The 26677-nt window shown below is 38.5% G+C and overlaps 1 protein-coding gene across 9 annotated transcripts in view; it reads left to right on the top strand.

Moving 5' to 3' along the window:
- Positions 1-26677, top strand: part of DDAH1 (dimethylarginine dimethylaminohydrolase 1) — a 244067-nt gene that overhangs the window by 64990 nt on the left and 152400 nt on the right. For 8 of the 9 annotated variants that reach the window (XM_077771068.1, XM_077771073.1, XM_077771070.1 and 5 more), the window contains one exon: positions 3177-3392. The exons of the other annotated variant lie outside the window; for it this stretch is intronic. The gene's annotated coding sequence lies outside the window, so the exon portion shown is untranslated. The remainder of the gene's footprint in view (positions 1-3176; positions 3393-26677) is intronic. 9 annotated transcript variants of the gene reach the window in all.

The following is a 26677-nucleotide window of genomic DNA, read 5'->3' as shown; positions in this document are numbered from 1 at the left end:
AGTTTTTTTTTTTTTTTTTTTGGTAAATATGTTAAAGTCCTCAGGACCATTCTGTGAGGTAGGTGCTATTATTACCCCCATTCCATTGTTAAGGAAATTGAGGCTTTAAGCAGTTAGACAACCTGCTGAAGGCTATCTAGTAGTGGATGATAAAGCTGAGATTCAAACACAGGTTTGTTTGACCAGTCTGGATTCTTAACCACTATACCAGAATGTTCTTTGGCATTTCAAGTCATTTGTAACCAATACTTCCAAGAATGTTTTAAAACAGAAAAAAACTAAACCATAGCTAAAGAGCTACTTACTTTGTGGTAAAGTAGAAAGAACACTGGGATGGGAGTCAAAAGGCTGTGTCCTTAGTAGCTGCGCAAGTCCTCAGGGGCAAGTCATCAAGTCTTTCCCTAGCCCCTCCTTTGACCTTTGTTTTTCCCATCTATAAAAGTGCCAATCTTCTAGCATCTTAAAAAAAATTGACTTCCTCTTTAATTTTCCCTATTCTAAGATAGATGAAACCTACCTCTCCCATATCATTTGTGACAGCTAAGGCTGGTATCGGATGAGTCATTTGGAACAGGGCTACTTGTCCTGAAAAAGAAGGAAAAAGCAATGATTAAATGCCCTCCCCTCCACCTCAGCAGAGAGCAAAGCTAAGCATCATGACTCAAGTTCAAAGCCTAGAAAATCTTGGTGGAAACAGGGTGGATATATTCTGTCTCCAATTTTCTCTGTATATTCATCATTGACCAGAGAAATGTGGATGAATGTGTGGCTCATCATGTAATCATCATCTCAAACTTGCTCAAGCTGTTGTGGAGTAATAATGTTACCAAGCTGTCTTTGTCTAGTCAGAAATGAGAGATAGCCATAGAGAAGACTTGCTAACTTTCTCAAACATGTATCATTATCACATAGTTTTTTTTCTACCCTGTGTGTTAAGGGCTGAGTTGTGTCCTCTTAAAATTCATATTTTGATGTCCTAATCCCCAGTACCCCAGAATGTGATTGCCTTGGGAAATAGGGCCTTTAAAGAGAAAATTAGGTAAAATGAGGTCCTTTGGGCTCTACTGCAGTGTAACCAGTGTCCTTATAAGAAGAGATTAGGACAGTTCGTAGCAGCACTCTCAACAATAGCTAAAACATGGAAAGAGCCTAAGTGTCCATCCACAGACGAATGGATCAAGAAGATGTGGTTTATCTATACCATGGAATACTACATGGCAGTGAGAAACAATGAACTCTGGCCATGTGTAGCAACATGGATGGACCTTGAGGGTGTTATGCTGAGTGAAATAAGTCAGGCAGAGAAGGACAAATATCATATGTTTGCACGTATAGGAGGATTAGAAGGAACTTGACGGAGGAACAAGGAGGAGAAGAAGGGCAGAAATGGTGGGGGAAAGGGAGAGAAGCAAACCATGAGAGACTCTTGAATGCTGACAAAAACTGAGGACTGATGGATGTGGGGGGATGGGGGATGGGCATGGAGGAGGGCACTTGTGGGGATGAGTACTGGGTGTTATGTGGAAACTAATTTGACAATAAACTATTTGTTAAAAAAAAAAAAAAAAAGAGATTAGGACACACAGATAGAGACAAAGGAATGAAAGACCAGGTGAGGGCACAGGGAGAAAGTGGCCATCAGCAAGCCAAGGAGAGAGGACTCAGAAGAAAACAAACCTGTTAACACCTTGCTTTTGGACTACTAACCTCCAGACTGTGACACGATAACATTCTGTTGTGGAAGCCACCCAGTCTGGGGTATTTTGTTATGTTAGCCCTGGCAAACTTATACAGCATGTTTTAAATCCAGGGCTGTTTTTAGTGTTTCTCCTTTACTTCTCAGAATATCTTGACCTTAATGTTTTTCTTTCTTTCCTCCTTTGCTTGAGCTCAGTTTTCTTACCCTAATTAAGCCATACTTGGGTATCAGGCTTCATCCATGAACTGGGGTACAGAGATGTGGCAGATGTTAACAATGTGTGAAGAATACTCAATGTTAGATTACTCTTGGCTGGTACTTTGAATATAGCTTACATTTCTACTCCTATGTAAAATCCTTGATGCTGACTCACCCGTGTGTGTCACTTCTTAAACAGATTATTTAATTTTACAACTAATATAATGAAACATTGAGCTATATATAGTTGAGTTCTCATCCCTCACCCATACCCCAGGAATTTTTCTATTTCTTCTTACTTCCTTTTTTTTTAGTTTTTTAATGTTTTATTATTTATGAGAGAGAGAGAGACCACAGGGGAGCAGGGGAGGGTCAGAGAGAGAGGGAGACACAGAATCTGAAACAGACTCCAGGCTCTGAGCTGGCAGTCAGCACAGAGCCCAACACAGAGCTCAAACCCATGAACCGTGAGATCATGACCTGAGCCAAAGTCAGACGCTTAACCGACTGAGCCACTATTTCTTCTTACTTCCTATCTCAGTAATATGGCAGCAACAGTGCCATCCATCCAGACTCAGATTCTCAATCGAAGAATTTAGGGAGTCTTTCTTGTCCTTTCTATTCCTTACCTCACATGTACAACTCCTTACCCACTTCTGTTCATCCATCCATAGGAAAATACTTGTAATATTAAACTATAATATTAAATTTGAATGAAACATATCAATATGGATTCATGAATTTAAAATATATATGTGCATACTCACAACTGTCTATCCATCCTAGCTTTGTCTACTAGAAGCGTATAGAATCAATGATATCCCTTCAGCAATAAACACATCTAGATCCATATTTTTGTTTCTAGTCATCATTTGACCTACTGAAGAAAACTATGACCTTTGGAGAAATAGCTCATTCTAGTTGTTGAGCTGGGAAACTACAAGGTGAGCTTAGGATGTCTTGTGATGCTAAAAACCAAGGAAGTGCTCAATGATTTATGGGGTCACGTTAAAGGGATGTGAGAGCTAGTTTTAAAGGGCTTCCACTATACAGATTTGGACAATTTGAAGATAACTGTAACTGACTACAAAACATTGAAAATATAAAAGTCATGAATCTATAGTGATATCCAAAAAATAATAGAAGGAAAAAAAAAAACATTTACATCATTAGAGGTAACAAATCCTTACTCTGAAATTGTTACCGTTCAAAGTAACAAATCCTTTTACTATACTGATAGTAAAAGGAAAAGAACTAAACATTTACTTTGTCTTTTTAGGTGGAATTGTGTATATCATCCTAGTTGATGAGGGAAAACTCATCTTTAGAAAAGAATGCCAAAGAAGGAGGGATTGTATTTGAAAGTCACTATTTTGCAACCCCCAATGAAATAATTGATTCAAGCAAGGATCATCAATGGTGAAAGAGTATTTCAGAACATATTCACACAGTGACAAAGTGTCATCACACAGGTGACTTGCAAGGAAGCAATCTGGTAAGTTACTAGGTTGACTATACCAATAATATGGGATAACCTTCAATCATATTCCTTCTGACATGATGCAGATGAAATTCACAAAGTCATTTATGAACTATTCTTGCCAAAAGTGTTAAACTCAATCTAATTAAGCCTTTAGACCTAACTTCAAATATATAGGAAATATAGGAAATCAAAGAACAACCAAATTACTCAGTAACTACAGAGGAATTCCTAAAGTGAGATATTTTACATGACAACTTTTTTTAAAAAATATAATTTATTGTCAACTTGGCTAACATACAGCATGTAAAGTGTGCTCTTGGTTTTTGGGGTAGATTCTCATGGTTCATCGTTTACACACAACACCACAAGTGCCCTCCTCTATGCCCATCACCCATTTTCCCCTCTCTCCTATCCTACCCCATCAACCCTCAGTTTGTTCTCTGTATTTAAGAGTCTCTTATTGTTTCCCTCCCTCCCTCTCTGTAACTTTTTTTTCACCTTCCCTTTCCCCATGGTCTTCTGTTAGGTTTCTCAAGATCCACATATGAGTGAAAACATATGATATCTGTCTTTCTCTGACTGCCTTAATTCACTCAGCATAATACCTTCCAGTTGCATCCACGTTGCTGCAAATGGCCAGGTTTTATTCTTTCTCATTGCCAAGTCATATTCTGTTGTATAGATAAACCACATCTTCTTGGTCCAGTCATCTGTTGATGGACATTTAGGCTTTTTCCATAATTTGGCTATTGTTGAAAGTGCTGCTAGGAGACGCCTGGGTGGCTCAGTCAGTTAAACGTCCAACTTCAGCTCAGGTCATGATCTCANAAAAAAAAACATTAAAAAAAAAAAAAAAGAAAGTGATGCTATGAACAGTAGGGTACATGTGCCTCTATACATCAGCACTCCTGTATCCCTTAGGTAAATTCCTAGTAGCACTGTTGCTGGGTTGTAAGGTAGTTCTATTTTTATTTTTTAATTAATTTTTTTAATGTTTTATTTATTTTTGAGAGAGAGAGAGAGACAGCATGAGCAGGGGAGGGTCAGAGAGAGAGGGAGACACAGAATCCAGACACAGGCTCCAGGCTCTGAGCTAGCTGTCAGCACAGAGCCCAACGGACTTGAACCCATGAACCGTCAGATTGTGACCTGAGCTGAAGCCAAATGCTTAACCGACTGAGCCACCCAGGTGTCCCTATTTTTAATTTTTTGAGAAACCTCCACACTGTGAAGCAGTGCACCAGTTTGCATTCCCACCAACAGTGCAAAAGGCTTCCCATTTTTCCACATCCTCTCCAGCATCTGTGATTTCCTGATTTGTTCATTTTAGCCACTCTGACCTGCATGAGGTGGTATCTCAGTGTGGCTTTGATTTATATTTCCCTGATGATGAGTGATGCTGAGCATCATTTCATGTGTCTGTTGGCCATCTGGATGTCTTCTTTGGAGAAGTGTCTGTTCATGTCTTCTGGCCATTTCTTCAATGGACTATTTGTTTTTCAGATGTTGAGTTTGGGAAGTTCTTTATAGATTTTGGATACTATATTGGATACCTTTATCCAATATGTCATTTGCAAATATCTTTTCCCATTCTGTCAGTTGCCTTTTAGTTTTTTTGATTGTTTCCTTTGCAGTTCAGAAGCTTTTTATCTTGATGAGGTCCCAATAAGTTCATTTTTGCTTTTAATTCCCTTGCCTTTGGAGATGTGTCAAGCAAGAAATTGCTGTGGCTGAGGTCAAAGAGGTTGCCTGCTTTTTCCTCCAGGGTTTTGATGGTTTCCTGTCTCACATTCAGGTCTATCATCCATTTTGAGTTTATTTTTGTGTAGGGTGTAAGAAAGTCATCTAGTTTCATTCTTCTGCATGTTGCTGTCCAGTTCTCCCAGCACCGTTTGTTAAAGAGGCTTTTTTCCATCAGATACTCTTTCCTGCTTTGTCAAAGATTCGTTGGCCATACATTTGTGGGTCCAATTCTTGGTTCTCTATTCTGTTCCATTAGCCTATGTGTCTGTTTTTGTTTAACTGACTGAGCCACCCAGGTGCCCCAATGTGTCTGTTTTTGTGCCAATACCATACTGTCTTGATGATTACAGCTTTGCAGTAGAGGCTAAAGTATGGGACTATGATGCTTCCCAATTTGGTTTTCTTTTTCAATATTACTTTGGCTATTCAGGGTCGTTTGTGACTCCATACAAATTTTAGGATTGTTTGTTCTAGCTTTGAGAAGAATGCTAGTGCAATTTTTATTGGGATTGTATTGAATGTGTAGATTGCATTGGGTAGTATTGACATTTTAACAATATTTATTCTTCAATTCATGGAATGTTTTTCCATTTCTTTGTGTCTTCTTCAATTCCTTTCATAAATATTCTATAGTTTTCAGCATACAGATCTTTTATATCTTTGGTTAGATTTATTCCTAGATATTTTATGGTTCTTGGTGCAATTGTAAATGGGATAATTTCTTGATTTCTCTTTCTGTTGCTTCATTATTGGTGTATAGAAAAGCAAGTGATTTCTGTACATTGATTTTGAACCCTGTGACTTTGCTGGATTCATGTATCAGCTCTCGCAGCCTTTTGGTGGAGTCTTTCGGGTTTTCCGTGTAGAGTATCATGTGGTCTGCAGAAAGTGAAAGTTTGACTTCTTCTCTGCCAATTTTGATGCCGTTTATTTCATTTTGTTGTCTGATTGCTGATTCTATGACTTCCAGCACTATGTTAAATAACAGTGGTGAGAGGGGACATCCCTCTCGTGTTCCTGATCTTAGGCAGAAAGCTCTGTTTCTCCCCATTGAAGATGATATTAGCTGTGGGCTTTTCATATATGGGTTTTATGATGTTTAGGTATGTTCTTCTATCCCGACTTTCTTGAAGGTTTTTATTAAGAAAGGATTCTGTATTTTGTCAAATGCTTTTTCTGCATCTATTGACAGGATCAGATGGTTCTTTTCCTTTCTTTTACTAATGTGATGTATTTGTGAATATTGAACCAGCTCTGCAGCCCAGGAATGAATCCCATTTGATCCTGGTGAATAATTCTTTTCATATTTGATTTGCTATTTTCTTGTTGAGAATTTTTGCATCCATGTTCTTCAAGAATATTGGCCTGTAGTTCTCCTTTTTAGTGGGGTCTCTGTCTGGTTTGGGAATCAAGGTAACGCTGGATTCATAGAATGAGTCCAGAAGTTTTCCTCACATTTCTATTTTTTGGAACAATTTGAGAAGGATGGGTATTAACTCTGCTTTATATGTCTGGTAGAATTCCCCTGGGGAGCCATCTGGTCCAGGATTCTTTTTAGGAGATTTTTGATAACTGATTCAATTTTTTCACTAGTTATAGGTCTGTTCAAATTTTCTATTTCTTCTCATTTGGGTTTTAGTAGCATGTGTGTGTCTAGGAATTTATTCATTTCTTCCAGGCTGTCCAGTTTTGTTGGCATATAATTTTTCATAGTATTCTCTAATAATTGTTTCTGTGGTATTGGTTGTGATCTCTCCTCTTTCACTTGTGATTTTATCTATTTGGGTTCCTTCTCTTTTCTTTTTGAGAAGTCTGGCTAGGGGTTTATGAATTTTGTTTATTTTTTCAAAAAACCAGCTCTTAGATTCATTGATTTGTTTTGTTTTGTTTGGATTCTTTATTGTTTATCTCTGCTCTGGTCTTTATTATTTCTCTTCTTCTGCTGGCCTTGGGGTTTCTTAGTTGTTCTGCTTCTAGTTTCTTTAGGTGTGCTGTCATATTTTGCATTTGGGATGTTTCTTGTTTCTTGAGATAGGCCTGGATTGCAGTGCATTTTCCTCTTAGGACTGCCTTCGTGCATCCCAAGGGGTTTGGACTGTTGTGTTTTCATTTTCACTTGTTTCCATATATTTTTAAATTTCTTCTTTAATTGCCTGGTTGACCCATTCATTCTTTAGTAGGATGTTCCTTAACCTCCATGCATTTGGAGGCTTTCCAGACTTTTTCCTGTGGTTGATTTCAAGATTCATAGCATTGTGGTCTGAAAATGTGCATGGTATGATCTCAATTCTTTTGTATTTATTGAGGGCTGTTTTGTGACCCAGCGTGTGGTCTATCTTGGAGAATGTTCTGTGTGTACTCGAGAAGAAGGTGTATTCTGCTGCTTTAGGATGAAAAGTTCTGAATATATCTGTCGAGTCCATCTGGTCCAATGTATCATTCAGGACCATTATTTCTTTATTGATTTTCTGTCTAGACAATCTGTCCATTGCTGTAAGTGGAGTATTAAAGTCTTCTGCAATTACCATATACTTACCAATAAGATTGCTTACGTTTGTGATTAATTGTTTTATATGTTTGGGTGCCCTTGAATTGGGTGCATAAACATTTGTAATTGTTAGCTCTTCTTGATGGATAGACCCCATAATTATTACATAATGCCCTTCTTAATCTCCTGTTACAGCCTTTAGTTTAAAATCTAGTTTGTCTGATATAAGTATGGCTACACCACCTTTCTTTTGATGTCCAGTAGCATGATAGATGGTTTTCAATCTGCTCACTTTCAATCTGAAGGTGTCCTCAGGTTTAAAATGGGTCTCTCTTTTTTATCCATTCTGATGCCCTATGTAAGACAACTTTTTCGGATTCTTCCAAAAGTCATTATCATCAGGGGAGAAAGAGTAAGAACTATTCTAGATTAAAAGAAACTAAGAAGACATAACAACCAAATACAATACATGAACCTTGATTTACTCTTGGCTTGATAAAAACAGCTAAACATTTTGGAGATGATTGGAGAAAATTTCCATATGAGCTATATATTACATGACATGATATGTGATATTAAGAAACTAGTATTAATTTTATTAGATGTGATCATGAGATTGTGGCAACATGTAAGAAAATTCTCATTTTTAAACAATACGTATTTGAGTGACTAGGTGTGAAGTGTCATGATATCTACAACTTTCTTTCAAAATACACACACATATGTGTGTATGTGTGTGTGCGTGTGTAAATAAAGCAAATATGGCAAAATGATAACAGTTGTTGAGTTGATATTGAATCTGGGTAGAGGTTGGTATTCATCGTACTATTCTTTCAGCTTTTCTAGATGTTTAAACATTTTTGTAAAAACATTTGGGAACATGTTTATGCCTCTGCTCCCTTGCCTCCATCTTCATCACCATTCTTCCTACTACAAGTCTTCATCATCTCTTTCCAGAACTATTGTGGTGGCCTCCTAAATATGCCATAATTCCGTCTAAATGCTCCAAGTTATCTGCCAAAGACAATTCTCCTAAAAATCAGCTCTCACTATTTTCCTACCTTGCTTTACCCTCCCCCATTACCCACATGGAAAAGTCTGAAACCACTTGGCAAGCAAGGCTCCAGACTTCTCCTACCACATTCTCTTTCAAGGCATTCTCCTGCCACCCCATAGCCTGTGCTCTGCCAGGGGTCACAACCACACATGCCCATGGGGAGGGCTGGAAATAAAACAGTAGTGGGTGTGGGGTCTGGGATGTGCTAGGGAGAAGGATCTCACTCTAAAGGGGGTAGATATTACTCAAGATCAGTTGAATGTGGGCCCAGTATTGCTAAATCTTTGCATTTCCAGTAAGTCAGAAATAAAGTTTTGTACACGAATTCATTTTAAACATGGACAAGTAATGTTTTAAAAAACATTCTGCAGACTGAAAAAATAAATATTGTGGGCTGCAGGGCGTGACTCGTGCATGACTGAATGCTCACTTTTTTTTGTATTGACCTCTGTGTTATTCTTTCCTCTCCTTTGTCCAGACTACTTTTTCTATCCTTTGTCATCAAAATCCTGTGTGTCTTCCAAAACCCAGCAAGCAAGGCCATTCACCTTCCCTCACTCTGCCAGGCAAGAGCCGCTGCTCCTTCTTTAGAGTGACTGACGTTTTGTACAAACCTCCATTCTAGGACTTGTAATGGAATTACATATTTGGTTGTCTGTCTTCTCCTACTGGGATCTGAACCCTCATGATTAAAAGCCACATTTTACTTATTGTCTCCCTAGTGCTGCTCATGGAATCCAATATATTTCAGCAACTGATGAGCAACTGTTGATTGAGTTGCCTGTTAAAAGTAACACTGTAGAAGAATTTAGGACATGGTTTCTACAGCATCCAGTTGGAAATGTACTTAAGAATGTCCATGATCAATAAAAGGAAAATTATTATTATATTGCAAGTCAGGCTGTCTTCTGAGATCATTTGTCTATTGCAGGAAATCAGATGAACATTTAGTTTTTTAAAAAAAATTCTGAGAACAGGATTCTTTCTGACTTTTTAACCCAAGAGAATGATAATAAGGTTTTGTTTCAAGGATTGCCTTTCTAGGGCAACCTTGGCTGAGATCAGGCCAAAGATGTAGGCAGCTTTGGTAACCTACAAATGATCCAAACCTGCTCGGATTCTTGTAAGAACTGAGTGGTGAAGTGTGTGCCGAATCAAGTCACCTCCTCTTCTCGGGACCTCAATATTTATCAGTGCCCTACATACCCAGTCCTCTCCTTCTCGTCTCTTTCAGGGTGTCCTTTCCTGCAATGCTTGCTTGCTTGCTTGCTTTTATTCAGCATTCCTTTCAAACTCCAGCTGAAAACTTAATTCTTCCAAGGAGTCTCTGATAAATGCCCCAGCCTTAATTGTTCCTTTGTATTATATTCTCCATTTATTCTTTATGTTGAATATGGCCTATTCCATTGTAGTATATATAATTAAAATAATTATAATATTAAGAATAAGATAGAGTCATTTGAAGGCCATTATTAAAAATAATAGCTTCCTAGACTTCTCCCTGGAGATTCTGATTTGGGGAACCTGGCATGGAGTGGGGGATAGGAACGAGTAATTTGTATTTTTAACAATGGCTACACCTAATTCTTAACCTCAGGTAACATTGGGAAACATTAGCCTCATCTTTGTAAGGTTGGATTTGGAGTCAGACTGTTTAGGATTTCAGGCTGAGCTCTTAGTCTTGTAGCTCTGTGCAACGTTAGGCAAGTTACCATGTCCAACAGCCATGCATTTTTAATCCAGAAAATGGGAATGATAATCATTATTATAGTCCTGTTCTGGGGGAATCAAATGATTCATGCAGAACATTAGCACAGTGCCTGGAACTTTCTAGGAGCTCAGTAAATATTTGGCAATTATGGTTATATTTGCTTGTAATTTGCTTGGTTATGTAAATAGGATTCAAGGTTTGGATGATGGTTTCTTTGGCTCTTCTGTAGTGCTGAGGTGATTTAGGGTAGGGTGACCTAGATGTTTTTACCCTAGCCAAAGACTATTGTCAAGAGTCTGCTAACCTCTGCCCATTTTTATTGCCCCAACAAGGTATCACCCTTTGTTCTCTAATTTTACCTGTCATCTCCATTAAATTATAGAAAGGTCTTTGAGGCCATTGACCTTGTCATCTATTTTTATCACATAGTAGATCCAGGATCCTGCATGATGGGCTATCAATTATCTAATTGAGCTATCTAATTCAAAAGGAATTATCTAATAAAACACACATAAAAACACATTAAAAAAAGTATCTAATAGAACACACACTTATCTCATGGAATTATAGAACCATCTCTTCTTACATTACAACAGCTCCTGTGTGTTTTGGGGTCTTACACTCTTGCTCCTTTCCAATCAGTCCCTACACAAAGCCAAAGTGATCACAGAGTGTTATTCCCTTTTGAAATTTCCCAGTACTTCTCACTGTATTTGTTTTTTATTTAAAAAAAATTCTTTTTTTAATGTTTTTATTTATTTTTGAGAGAGAGAGAGAGACAGTGTGAGCAGGGGAGGGTCAGAGAGAGAGGGAGATACAGAATCCAAAGACAGGCTCCAGGCTCTGAGCTGTCAGCACAGAGCCTGACACGGGGCTCGAACCCACAAACCGTGAGATCATGACCTGAGCCAAAGCTGGGCGCTCAACTGACTGAGCCACCCAGGTGCCCCCTTTGCACTGTATTTAGAATAAAATCCAAACTCCTTACTGTAGCTTTGAAAACACTACCCGACCTGGGCTGGGTTTTCTATCTGGCCTCATTTCTGATCACTCACTGCCTGGGTTATTACATCCCTATAAATTTGCTGTCCCCCTGCTTGGATTGTCTTTTTCCCTAGATCTTCATGTCAGTCAGCTGAGATGTCACTTTCTCGGACACCTTTCTTCACCTTCCCATCCAATATTTTTCCTCTCATTAGTTTCTATCCTATTATTCTGCCTTATTTTCTTCAGATCACTGACCACTATCTGATATAGTACTTACTAATAACTGCTATTATTTGTTTATTGTAGCCTCTGTGAGATCAGGCATCTTGTCTATCATATATTTAGCACTGGGGATAGAACCTGGTACATTTCACGTTCTCTATATTTGTCAAATCAATTTGTGAAACCTACAGATAGACTAAAGAACATCTATAGAGTTCAGTAGATCTCAACTTTTTAAAGCAGAGGACTCTTACCAAAGCATAATATTTGGTTTTAAATTATTAATCTGTGTATTTATTTAGTTCTTTCCTGACGAGCAATAGGATTCTCTACACATAGCAAGTTCTTAGCAAATACTTAGCAGTTTAATGCATCTTTGTTCAACAAGAGCTACCACCAGGGGGAAATCAATCCTCTGGCCAGTAGCTGTGGATGGTGAGAAAATCTGGCTGGAGGAGAAACAGACCCAACCTCAGGGGACGAGGGTAGGCAGGAGGCCCTGCGTGTTCTGGTAGCCCATTTCCTCCATGGCTTCCCCTCAGCTCTGCAGAGAGAAGCAGTAGGAAGCAAGAGAGGTAGGGCCATCGTTTGGGACACCCAGAGGAGAAGCAACAAGGGCTCTTTAATGCCAGCCTGGACTGCAGAGAGAAGCTGCCTGGCCTGGAGCAGCCCTGGGCCAGTGGCGGCAGCACTGAAGGAAAGATTGCAGCGGTGGTGGTAGCAGTGGTGGTACCAAAAGGACAATATCTCAGAGAGGCACTGACCCGTGAAGCTGCTCCCGCCAGGATTAAGCCATAAAGGATTGAGAAGGAGGCAATGAATGCAAGTGGCAATGAGGAGGGCATTTGACCCCTCACCCATCTTTCCAGGTGACAGGAAGGGGTTAGGGTACTTGGCATTCTAATCGTTGAGCATGTGTGATCTCTGACAAAACTATTGGTTTTTCTGTTTGAGTTTTAGTTATCTTTCAGTATCATCTTCAGGGATTAACCATATCCAGAGATGACAGAAATGTTGGAGTTAACAAGCAAGGACTTTAAAATAGTTCTTATAAATATGTTTAAGGATTTAAAAGAAAATAAAGACTCAGTTGAATAGAGGAGCAGTCTCACTAGAGAAATGAAAACAATAAAAGATAACTAGAAATTCTAGAACTGAAAACTCTCTGAAAAGGAAAAAAATATCCCTAGATGGGCTTAATAGTAAATTGCATTATACAGAAGGAAAAAAAATTGTGAACTTAAAAATGGCAATATAAACTATACAAACTGAAGCACATATAGAGAAAAAAGGCTAGAAATAAATGAACAGAGTCTCATGGACTTGTAGGGTAGTAGAAGATGGCCTGACATCTATGAAACTGGAGTCCCAGGAAGGAGAGGGNAGATAAAATATATATATATATATATTTTTTTTTTTCAGTGAAAAGAGCTGGGAAAAAATCCAAATTTGATGAAAAATATTAACCTATGAGTTTTATAAACTCAATGAACTGTTAGGAGGATAGAAATAAAGAGAACCACTTCTAAGCACAACATAGTCAAATATCTAAAAGCAAGGACTAAAGAGAAACAATAACAGCCGAAGGGGGGAAAACTCATTCTGCACAAGATCTAGGGGAACAATAATCTGACTTTTCCACAAGCCAGAAGACAATGCAATAACATCTTTAAAGTGTTGAAAGGAAAAAAAAACCTGTTAACATGGAATTAGAAACATATTCCCTTCAAAAATGAAGGGAATAAAAAGAGAGCAAGAGCAAGAAAGAAAACAGGAAGTAAAGGGAAAGAAGGAGGGAAGAAGAAAGAAAGAATGAAAAAGGAAAACATTGACAAATAAAAGCTGAGGGAATTTGTCAACTGTAGACATGTACTTTAAGAAATGTTAGTGTCTTCAGGGTGAAGGAGGCAATACCAGATGGAAACTCAGATCAACATGAAAAATGAAGAATGTTGAAAATGGTAAATATGTGAATCAATAGAAATTTCCTTTTTCCTTGTTATTGAATGAATGTCACTCTTAATTATAGTGCTAAGTTCTTAGTGGACACTATAGTTGTCCGGGAATCAGGAAATCTGGGGCCTGGTTCATTTCTATGACCTTAAATAAATTGCTTAATAACTTACCTTGCTTGGATCATGGACCAAGTAGAATTCTAATACTCGATATTTTTCTCTTTTTGATATGCATTCCATAAATATTCCTATTATCACTGCCAAACACCTCCAAAGGGCTGTCTATCCATTACTTCTCAAATTTAGTGTGCATATGAATCACCTGGGAATCTTATGAAATTCAACTGCAATTAATAAACTCATTGCAGTATTGGTAAAAGGACAGAAAAATAGGTCAATGCTATGGAATAGAAATATATCTTTTTTCCCCTTTTACTTCTAACCTGTTATTCTTTATACTTATGCCTTATATTTAAAGCTTTTATCTTATAAACTGTACATCTCTATATAAACGGAGTTTTTTATGTACATCTGTCTTATAAACTCATTTTTGTCTTTTTACATGGTTCTATAATCTCTGTCTTTTAACTAGAGGCGTTTGTCTAATTACATTTAATATCATTGTTGATGTTGAGCTTACATCTACCATCTTGCTATTTGTTTCCTTCCATCTATTTGTTTTGTCCCTCTGTTTTTATATTCCTTTGTTTCTCCTTTCCTTCCTCCTTTTGGATTTGCTGAGAATTTTTAAGTATTCTACTCTATCTCCTCTATTGGCTTACAAGCTGTACGTCTTTGTTTTCTTTTTTGGTGGCCGATATAGGAATTGTCACATGTATCTTAACAGAGTCTACCATGATTTCACATGATATCACTACACACGTAGTATAACAAACTCACAAAAGTAGACATCTTGCTACCCAGCTTGTCCTTTGCACTATTGGTGTCATATGTCCTACTCCTTCGTAAGTGAAAGCCCCATAGTTGTTACTATTTTTGCTTTACGTAGTCAACCATCTTTTAAAGCAATTAAACGAAGTCAGTATTAGAGCAGTCCTGGGAAACTTTCTAAGCTTCTCTGCTTGCTGTGTTTTCCAAATGCAGGTTTTCCAAATGCAGCGACCGTGTCAAGTCCTCTACCTGCTGGGTTCAGGTGAAGCAACCCTCAGTAAAGTCACCTCTGCTGTCCCAGGGTCTATTTCTCAGAATCTCTTCAAAATTCACACTAGGAAAAGAGGAGAGCAGGATGCTTAAAGAAGAGGATGAATACTGACCAGGAGATGGGGAGGATAAAACCCCATTAAGTCTGTATTTTAAAATCTCATTAATCTTCACTTTTTATGAAGTATAATTTGAAGAGAGATAGTTCTTTTCAGAAAGCAAGTTGTGAGGCACTTGGAGGTTAGTTCACCCAAGGAGATGCTGAAAATCATACTTGAATTGTCAGTCATTCCAGAAAGCAAAATTCAAGTACTAAAGAGTGAGTCTGTAATTGAAGTCCCCGGGCAAAGAAAGATCGTTGCTTCCTCCCAAGGTCATCTGGTATGGGAGTAAGGGGGTTCGAAGAAAATGTGTCATTGATGGTTTAATAATATTTGACCTGAGAGATTTTTATAATTTTAATTTTTTTTACATAGAAAACCCAGACTGTCTTAAACCTGCTAAGTGATATATGTGGGTTAAAACTGCATGGAACAACATTCCGTACACTTTCTAATCACCTCAATGTTTGCAAGTACTGTGTATCTCCATTAAAATATATGTTGACATTATACTTTAGATCTCCTTTGGTTACTCTCATGTTTTGTAAGAACAGAAAGCTTATCTAAGTCTTCTCTGTAATGGGAATAGAAACCGTGCTAATATCTGAATCATGCTGGGCATAAAAAAGAAAATTAGGGCCCTCTCCACACTCAGTACCCCTTCCTGGCATAGAATGACAGAATATTAAAATAAAAAGGACTGCTTTTTTTTTTTTTTTTTTTTTTTTTAATATTCAGAGTGTTGCTAAGTGCCATGGTCCTTCATCTTTGGAAATCCTGTGGCTTTCAGGGTCACTGGCTATGTGTTATATTCCAGCAGAGAGCACAATTCATCAGCTGTGGATATTCTTTGTATTCTCAGTGTTGTTCATGGCTGTTTACTTAATGGGCTGTCTGACACCTTTCATTTTAAAAAAGCCCTCATGTTTGTGATTACCATGTGTCAAGGTATCGGGTCTGTGGCTAGCCTTGCACAGTCCACTGGCCTGTGCTCATGGGAAAGTGAACATAGTTGTCAGTGTCGTGATGCTTTTCTGTTAGGTTAAATAAAATGTAGAAGCTGGTGGTATTCACAAAACTTCTGGTAAAAGAATTATCTTGGCATCAGGGAGCGCCCGGGTGGCTCAGTCAGTTAAGCAACCAACTCTTGGTTTCGGCTGAGGTCATGATCTCATGGTTTGTGGGATCAAGCCCCGTGTCGGGCTGACAGCATGGGACTGCCTTGGGATTCTCTCTCTCTTTCTCTCTTTGCTTCTCCATGCTCTCAAAATAAATAAAGATTAATTTTTTTTTGTTTTGAATTAATGAAAAAGGAAATATGTGCTGTGAATAATGTCTGTAAGTAGCCTTGGTTTTTCTATAAGGAATGTCCTCCATGTTAGCACCTGCAGTATGATAGCCTGTGTCATATTAGTTTTGTAATATTAGTATTTGTACAGAATGACGGCAGGCAGACAAACTGGGTTTTATTCCTTACAGGTTATTATTGGCTGATGGTATTTCTGTGAAGGCGTACGGTATTAAGTGAAGCCATGTGAAATCACTGTTTATGTAGGCAATTTTATATGGCTCTAGGAAATAAGAAATAGTTTAATTAGTTTTCTCTATATCATTGTGATTCTGCCACAAATATTTTAAATTAATACATATATTTAAAACTGAAACTTGAAGGCAAGATTTGTTTCTTCTCGCTCTTGCTGTGTTTTTGCTCTTTGTCATTGCCTTCTTGCTCTCCAGAAAATGGAGATTCTCTTTACAGAAAATCTGACATTTGCCATTCTGTAGCCCCTTGAGAGGTAAATAAGTAAAAATACGAATATTACCTACTCAGCTGTGGGTTAAAGCCGTCTTTAGATCCTTCAAGCAATAATTTAAACTTCTAGCAGTTCCTTTATGCATTCTTTTTTCTATAGAGAAGACAATTTCATCACAGGAATATATGACAAGTGTTGAGATATCTTTCCCCTCCCCCTACTCCCATATTTTCCATTTTCAGTTTCATCTGTACAAAAAAAGGAGTTCTGGTAGCCTCTGCTGAGACTTTTCAGTAGAAAATGCTCTGAAAAAAAGAAAAGAAAGAAGCAGCTATTTTGAAGACCAACTTTCTAAAATTATATGTAGGGAGGCTAAATTTTAGATGCCCTCCCTTATAGCTGAAAGTACACATATTTGGTTTAATCGTATTAATCAAAATGTATTTGCATTCAGGCGCTCCTACATATCAGTGCTTCTAGATGGATTTAAATTATATTGACAGAAAACATCCATTTCCTCACGTTTTCAAATACCAAGCAGGTTTTAGAACCTTGGTCTACAGCATGGTTGTTTTTGGGAAAAAATGTAATTCAGCCAAGGCTGATCTTGTTTTTCCTTTATTCTTTAAGCCAGAAGCAATTACTTTTCATTTCGGGATTAAGCGGCTATAACATTGCCATTCGTCGCCGAGGCTCCTGGTTTCAGCATGTCTCCTTGGTCCCCAGCCAGTCCTGGGTGTTCAGGTAGCAGCTGTGGCTGGGAGTGCCTCTCCAGCCCGCATTCCTTGGCTATGAATTTTGCAGCCCTGTTTATCTGATGAAGACCTCCCCAGAGCAAGTTGCTCATGACACTGTGACACAGGCTTTAATGAATGATATGGAAAGATACGGAATATTTTTCCTCCAGGAATGCCAACCAGGCCTGAATGCCAACCAGGCCCTTCACTTTGGTTGATCACTGCAGAGGCCTGGTGCTGAGATCTGATGAGACCTGTTCCACATAAACCAAATTCTGACAGGATGCCTGCAAGTCCTCTCTACGAGGCTGTCACCCAAGTCTCTTCAGAGAATTTTCAGCAATTACATTTGCCCACTTCTCTGCACTAATTATTTACTTCAATTTGTACTTTTAGTCTGTAAATGTTAGCACCATCAGCAGTCAAAGACCTGTCTTCTTTCTGTTGGAACCACGACTTTACTTGGGATAGATTTGGGATGGCTTTAGAGCGTGACTTTCTCACTATTTCATGTGTCTTCATTTTGCCTTCCCAAACCGGACTGTAAATTCCCTGAGAGAGGAGACCCAGAACACTGGCAGTATCTTACATAGACAGATACACAGCAGACAACAACATGAACAACATTTGGACAGAAAGACTGTTGTTGGTGTTAGTAATTGAGAAAATTTGCCTTAACATGTTCAGAAGACTCTCCATCATCTGCTCTAACATATGCCTCTTCTTTCCCCTGCCTGCCCTCTGCTGGAACTGCTAATGAGCAATAAGAGGGCCAAAGCAGGACATCGTGTGGGAAACATGGGAAAACAGGGGCTTGTCTGACTGAACGGCAAGTTGAATTGCTATGATTTGTGAGTTCACAACCCAGATCTTTGAAGCTCCTCGTTATTTGCCTTTGGGTACCTAGCAGTTTCATTACAAGACCCTTATTGGTTCAGCTGGGCATGGGAATGTGATTCTACCTACCGGCAGGAGATGGACCAAATGACCTTGTATGTCTTCCACTCTTTGCTTGTTTCATCTCTCTCTCTTGCAATAATCCAATAGATGGCAGATAGCTGAGCCAGATAGTGCCCCGTCCCAAACATAAATGCCCTCCTGTTTACTGATCCGTCAAAACCTTCACCACCTCCATATATAACAGGCTTTTACAAGGATCAGGCGGGACTGCCACTTGGGTAATGCAATGCAGAAGGTAAGTTTGAAACTCTAAACTGGTTTCCTCTTTTGAAGGGCTGCAGGATGTGACAGCTGCTGAGGCAGCCCATTTGCCCTTGGAGAGGAGAAGCAGGAGTGTCTGATCACTAGATGACCTCTCCCTCCTGCGGGCTCAGGGATGGTGTGAGCAAGTCCCGCTCTCCCTCCTGCCCTTAGATGGTGAGATGTTATGTCAGATGGCGAGATGTTATGAAAATAGGGAGGAAAATGTGTTTTTTTTTTTTTTGCTTTTGTTTTATTATTAAAAGAGGCACTCTCTGAAGAGGCAGAATCCATTAGCTGAATCCATTTTAGTATCTATGGTTAATTAATTTAAGCAGCTTTAATGCCCTTGTATTACGTAGCCTTTAAGAGCAATTCTGGTAAATGTCCATCCCATAAATACTAGCACTACTTTGTATGTATGATACTGTTTTTTTTGGAACGGTGAATCTGAATTATTATCCAGATATTAAATTTGCATACAACCCTGTCTAGACAATGCAAACATGCTTCCTCATAGTTTGAGCATTGTTCAGTACATTTTGAAGTGGGGAAAACTGCTCAGATATGATACTCCAAGTTTTAAGTCAGTGAATGAGTCAGTCTGGTTGCTTCCCGAAACATAACTTTGAAAATCAGTTTTATCATACTAGGAACTGAATGATTGATTTCCACATTTCATTCTGTAAATTAAACACTAGACTTTGAATTACTAGAAGAAATGGCACAGTTAGCCAATAAGGCTTTCTTATAAAATGACAGCATTTTAATTTAGTGTATGCATTAGCATTTACTCATGGGTAAGATTTCATCAATCAATTTCCCATTTAAAAAAGATGTCTTTGAAAACAACAGTAGAGAAATGCTGAGTTCCAAAAGCAGTGTCATGAAAGGCAGCAGGTCTAGCATTTTGGGCACGTGTTTAACTTAATTGTAGTCAATAATTATGCAGCTTCAAGCATAAACCCACATTTTAAAAATTTATTTTATTTTGAGAGGGAAAGAGGGAATCCCAAGGAGGCTCTGCTTTCTCAGCACAGAGCCCGATATGAGACTCCATCTTATGAGATCATGTCCTGAGCTGAAATCAAGAGTCAGACACTCAACCAGCTGAGCCACCCAGGTGCCCCTAAACCTACATTTTTTTCTCCCCTCCCCCCGACCCTAAACCTACATTTTTTTAAGTTTATTTATTTTGAGAGTGAGAAGGAGAGTACAAGCAGGGGAGGGGCAGTGAGGGAGGGAATCCCAAGCAGGCTTTGTGCTGGCAGCGTGGAGCCTGACACAGTGCTTGATCTCATAAACCGCAAGATCCTGACCTGAGCCCAAACCAAGAGTCAGAGGCTTACCTGACCGAGCCACTCAGGTGGCCCTAAACCCCCATTTTTTAAGCATCTACCTTATTAACTGACTTTCTTGGAATGTTAGAGTTTATAAAAGAAAATAGTTAAAGTTTATTAAGAGGTGTGTTGTATTTATTCAAAATTATAACAGTGTGTGATATTATTTTAAAATATGTATTTTGCTACTTTGATGAGTTTTTTCTGTACTACTTTTGGTTTTTAAATTTGTTTACAGTAGCACATCAGTAGTTGGCTTCAGATGAAATGTATATTAGTACTATTTGCTAATTTTATAAATTAATTGTTTCCTTTTTGAAAATAAGCTGAAAGTTACTCCAAAATAGAAGCTTTAAGAATTCCTACCACCCATTAAATATTAATCTTAAATCATTTATTCATTTCATTCATTCAACCAAATGGTATTTAACACATAACAGGATTGACTTATCCATATGCAAGACAGGCATAGCACCTGGAGCCCATAGTACTTTTAGGGGCCTGTGCAAATGTTTTAACTTCTTTTAAAATCAGAAGGAAAAAAAAAAGAAATTTTAGGTCAAAGAAAATGTTTAAATATATAGGACTAATATATTCATCTTTTTACCAATAGGGTCACAAAATACAATTTTTAATATTTTTTATAGTGGAAGAGGTCCATGCTGGCTAAAGTTCTGAGGACCCACAAAAGTACTAATGCAGCCTGTGCCAAATTCCACCTATACTACATGCTAGAGATAAAAAGATGAGTAAGACGCAATTTCTATGCCCAAAGTACTCACAGTCTAAGGAAGAAAATGGACATTTAACAGACAGTTCATGATGTGGTTTCCTTGAATTTGTTTGAAATTTCCTTAAATTTGCTTGAGGAACACAGCCGTTTTACTACAAAGTGTCATTTAACATGTAGCCCTGGTGTTAACCTTCTATCAGTTAAACTTATACAAAAATGGGATTTGCGTACTTTAATGGTACATAGACACCATGATTATATGTTTTTTTTCTTAAATAGTTTATTGTCATGTTTGTTTCCATATAACTGGGACTATATGTTTGTTTGTTTTAAACACCAGTGATATTGCCATCCAGATCTGTAAGTGAAAGTGTTCATATTTTACAAGCAACTTCATTAACGGGGCCGTGAAGGAAATGACACGTCCTCCATATTGATGGTTCAGTGAGGAGACTTAGAAATGTCTCCCTAGCTTAGCGAAGCTAACTTAACTTTTATCTTTTGGAGTTTTATTGAGGCTTCAGAAATGGAGCAGAAACTTGGCTACACTTTGTCTCTTCATAAAAATTTCTTATTTATATAAGATTCAGCTGTTATTTTTTCAATTACTCTTTCTAACGCCATAATTGGGGTAGTCAGAATGTCCTAAGCCTAAATCTTCCTTGCTAATGTTTGGGCCCAGTTCCACATTTTTTGTTGCCAACTGGAGAACAATTTTTGATCACTTTTTATTTTTAGAGCAATTTTACCTGCATTATCTTATTACACACATGCAAATGCTTTTTGAATAAGTAGGGCATCATAGGACATTGAAAAGAGAACAGGCTCAGACAGACCTGGCTATGGATCAGAATTCTGTCACTCAAGCTATATGACCTTGGTCAGTTCACTTCACCTCATTGAATCCCAGCTTCCCCGTCTATAAAATGGGGATCGTTATGCATGTGTTACAAAGTTCCATTAGGAACTAGAATAATGTATGTTAAGCATTAGGCCAGTACTTGAAATATAGTAGATGCTATATAAATAGCTGCTATTTTTTTTAATGTTTGTTTATTTTTGAGACAGAGACAGAGTGTGAACAAGAGAGGGGCAGAGAGAGAGAGAGGGAGACACAGAATCTGAAATGGCTCCAGGCTCTGAGCTGTCTGCACAGAACCCGATGCAGGGCTTGAACCCACAAACCACGAGATCATGACCTGAGCTGAAGTTGGATACTTAACCGACTGAGCCACCCAGGTGCCCCAAGTGGCTGCTATTATTATTTGCCATGTTTTGCAGATTAGGAAACTGAAACAGACAAATTAAATGGCCTTGGCCATTTTTGGAGGCCTAGGGCTACCAGTTATTATCAGAAAATTGTGACCTTACTTTTGATCAAGCCTCACTGAGAATGAGGTTGGAGATCACACAAACAAGTGCAGAAGCAAAAGGTATAGAAAAATCAGTAAAGCACCTTTTTATTAAGCACCTTGTATGCATAAGGTATTCTGTGCATAAGTTGTGGTACTTTGGGTTGCAAATGGCAAAATCCAAACTTGCACACACAAAAAGGAAAATTTGTTGGCTGGTGTAACCCAAACACAGGATGTAGGGAACTGGTCCTAGAGATGTCTGGATTCAATGTCAGAAACACTTGGCATACACAATCATTTCTGACGAGTGTTTCTGGTTCTCTTTTCAGATCTCTTTCTCCATGCTAGGGAACATGGTTTCTAGTAACTGTGGTCACTAGAAGCTCTTCTACCAGCAAAGAAAGAGGATTTCTTCCCCTTTGGCTCCAGCCTGGAAACAATCCCAAGAATGACTTGTATTCGATCAGTAGAGCTTGTATACTCATTCCCAAACCATACACTAAGCAGGAAGATGGGGCAATATGATTGGTCCAATCAAGAGTGCATGTCCACCCTTATCATTAGAAGGTGTTGGGTTTCCTTTCCCCTTCATGGAAGGAAGTTTATTGGAGCAAGCAAAGATAGTAACCTTTATCTTCTATGGGATGTAATAAAGAAATTAATATTTAATGGTAGAGTTGGCTTAAAGAGCCAAAAGACTAGAATCTCAGGATATCTGGCTAAGATAAGGGCCCAAGTGGACAGGTCATGTGGATATTTCAACCTAAAAGGGAAACTTAACAAATTTTTGCCTCCCATTGTATTAGCTCAGAGAGTACAGACTTAAATTTATTTCTTATCATGCGTATCTTTTAATGGAGAAAGTTGCAGACACTTGGGTATTATCTTAGAAAAAGCAGAACTCTTAGGGGCGCCTGAGTGGCTCAGTCGTTTAAGCAACTGACTCTTAATTGATTTTGGCTCTTATTGATTTTGGCTCATGATCTCACAGTTTTGAGATGGAGGCCTGCTTTGGGCTCTGCAATAAGCATGGAGCCTGCTTGGGTCTCTCTCCCTCTCTCTATTCCTCTCTCCCTCCCTCTTCCTCAAATAAATAAATAAATGTTAAAAAAAAATAGGAAAGAAAAAGCAGAACTCTCTAAAGGGTGGCTGGAGGCTGGACCACAGACTGACATCCTGTTGTTTGAAAAAGTCCTGGGGGAATGCATTATTCTAACAGCTTGCTTAATGCTGTTGCTTCCTGTGGAGGGGATTGGCGGTGGGAACTCAAAGCAGACTTGTAAATTGAGTTCCATAGTGGAAGAACTTCTCCAAAAATCTCAGCTGTGTTTATTTAAGACACTGAATTGTTTGCTCTTGGCTCCAGTACTTCAGTGTCCACTCACCCTTTCGTTCATGGAAGAACGTGGTGTTATGTTAGGGATCTGAGGAGCTTGTGACCGGGGAGGAGACAGTGTTTTGACTTTTTATGCCAACATCAGTATTTCCCCACTTGTGTCACATTTCTCCTGTCATTTGGGCTCTCCATTCAGGGTTACCTTGATTACTTTCAAGTCTTTAGTCGTGAATCTTTCTTAAACATTTTTACCTCAAAGTGGTATCTTTAACAACTCACTGTTGCTTTTTCTATCTTAGAAGTCTCCCAACTCTTTTCCAGTACCTAAATCTTTACTCTTTCACTTCCCTAGGAAACTAACTCCATCCATTACACTGACTTCTATTTACATCTTCGATTATCCCTTTGCTGCATCTTTCTCCACGCATCTACCTACAGGACTGTCCCCTTGAGATTTCATCAGAAGAGATAATGAATGTGGAAGTACTCTATGACTGTAAAGTGTAATATAATTAGTGTAATTATCCTGTCTTTTCTCTTAACAGTCATCGCAAAAAATTATCAGTGTAATGTATTTCCTGACTTTACTTTCTCACTACTCAACTCATTACTTAATATCTTAAAATCTGATGTGTCCTAATGTATTCTGGGTGCGGGGTGTCCATATCTTTGTTGACCCTTCTTCCAGCATGTGGCCCATTTGACTTTGCCCTTCTCTTTCAGTGTCTGTAACTCACTGCTTTGGTTTACCTCTCTCTCTCTGAGTACTCTTCTCTCTCCTTTAATGCCCATCTTTTTCCTTCTAACTCTGAATGGGAGTGGTCACCACCATTCTGTTCTTTCTCCTTCTGGCCCCGCCTTTCTCTTTTGTTCTCATAAATACTTGTTAAAACAAATAGCATATCTCTCTTCCCTTCAACCTGTTAAATGCCCACTGATAATTATAACCTGCATTATCTCATTAGCCCCCAAACATGAAGTATATAAAATAAATTCTTACCCCATCCTAAAAATCTTCCGCCCTATCTCAGCCAACAGTGTTCCTTTTTAGTCACCTACGTTTGAAACCTTGGTTCCCTCTTTGATTCCTTGCTCTCTTCTCTCTGGACCCAATTTAAGCTATATTTTAAGAACACATTGTTCTGTTCACCTGTCTTCTCTCTGTCTCTGCCTTCTGCCTTCTCTTTCTTCACGCGGGGATAGTTCAGGCTGCTGGAATAGCACACGGTCTTATTATTTTGCTTTTGGTAAGGTTGTCCAGAAGTATTTTGTGGCTATACTTATTTTCTCTTCCTCATTCTGGATTCTTTCCCTTTTCCGAACTGAATAACCATTTGAACTTTATTCATAAAGATCACTAAATCTTTTTCTACACAGATACCTTTCTTAAAACCTAAGTATATACTAACATGTTTAGAATGGCCTGTATAACAGTTAAGTAACAGGTATAAGCTGACCATTGTTTATAAGCATTGACATGAAAAAAATACACTTCATAGCTATGTGTTTTATTAGTATAATTTACATCTTCAATATAGCCAGTAACTTCATATTAGGGTATAGTTTCAACCATGTTTGATTTAGAAAGCTAAAGTTTTGAAGATCTAATAATGGGCTAATGTACATTAAACATACTGCTTAAGTTTTTATACATTTCTAGCAATCATCAGCATATAATTCCAATTTATGTGTAAACTCATCAGAAACATCACTTCAATCACTAGGGACTCATGTCCTCTTTATTTCTACATATCCTATTAAGAATGATTAAGAGCAGCTTTAGTTTTCTCAGCTGCAACCTTAACGATGTATGTGGTAACAATAGCGTACTGTGTAGCTGTAAAAAAAAAAAAAATCGAGAAGTTACTTATGTGTTTATTTGGAAAGATTTCTGTTATAAACTGAATGTGTCCCCCTCCCCTCCCCATTGATATGTTGAAGACTTAACCCTGAAAGTCATGGTGTTTGGGGAGTAATTAGGGTTAGATGAAGTCATAAAGATGGGATCACGTGAGGGTGGGATCACTGCCTTTATAACAGACACTGGAAGACATGCTGTCTCTCTCTGCCTAGTGAGAACACAGTGAGAAGGCGGCTGTCTGCAAGCCAGCAAGAGAGCTCTCACCAAGACCCAATCACACTGCCACCCTGACCTCAGATTTCCAGTCTCCAGAACTGTGAGAAAATAAACTTCTGTTATTTAAGGCATCTCATCTGAGGGGTTTTGTTATGGCCACCCAAGCGTAGTAATACAATTTTCAAGATTTATTTGTAGGTAGGGAAAAAAGGGTGCCAAAAGAGTGTACTTTTGGGGTGAAAGAACAGAAAAGAATCTATACTTGTCCTGGTTTGTATTTACATTCTAAAAGTCTTGGGAATAAATGAGAAACTAATAATGTCAGTTACTTTTTCGGGGGGTATAGGAGCTTGACAGAGGATGGGGTGGAAAGGAGACGTTGCTCTATATCCTTCTATATTTGTTGATGCTTGAACTATGTGAATGTGCCACCACTTCCAAAAATTAAATAAGATTTACTTAAAAATAATAACAAAAAAATTTGGAAAAACAAATATATTGAAATGAGGAAAATAGTGATTATATTGGAAGAAAATCGCTGATTAGCAGAATAATTACGGCAGAAGTTGACATTTAAAGATGAAGGAATATGAGCAGTTGTATTAAATTGCTTTCTCAGGCAGTTATTTAAGAATTGCTGTGGTGATGGAGACAGTTCCAACTGTCTACTGCCCTTTTCTGGGATCTGCATTGCTTGCTGATAGCAGCAGAGCTTGAAGTGCCCCAGGTAATGTGCATTTGACTGAAAGGTGTTGGCCATGGGTTCTCAAGTACTGTCTCCGTCATGTCCACATCCATAATGTCCAAATGTTTACTCTCTGGGAGGAAAGCCTTCTTCAGCTTCCCTTAGTTGGTGGTCCTGTATTCAAGGACCCTCCTTAGAAAAGGACCAAGTGATTCATTTGAAAGAGGCCAGTGTGTCTTCTGTGGACAAAGATGTAACTTCTCTCACAACTTACCTTGGCCAATTAAATATCCAGTTCTAGGGACATTACATCATGCTACCCCAAAGTGTTGTCCTTACATGTAATGTAATTCTGGTCATTTCATTGCTTTTAACTTCCACCAAAGAATTCTTCTTCATTGGTCACCTGGCCTATCTCTTTATCCCCATTGACTCTGTTTTTTAAGTAAGCTCTGTGCCCAATGTGAAGCTTGAACTCATGACCCTGAGATTAAGAGTCACATGCTCTACTGCCTGAGCCAGCCAGGCCCATTCCCCCTCCCCCTTTGACTCTTTTGAGCTGTTCTGTCATGACCCCAAAGTCCCTTTATTTCTGTCCCCACACCTTCATAAATGTCATTTCCATTGCCTGGACTACCCTTCTATTTGGGCCTTC

This window comes from Crocuta crocuta, unplaced genomic scaffold (genome assembly GCF_008692635.1).
Source record: "Crocuta crocuta isolate KB4526 unplaced genomic scaffold, BGI_CrCroc_1.0 scaffold125, whole genome shotgun sequence".
NCBI lineage: Eukaryota > Metazoa > Chordata > Mammalia > Carnivora > Hyaenidae > Crocuta > Crocuta crocuta.
The sequence above is the reverse complement of the archived record's forward strand: the minus strand, read 5'-3'. Positions and strand labels throughout refer to the sequence as shown.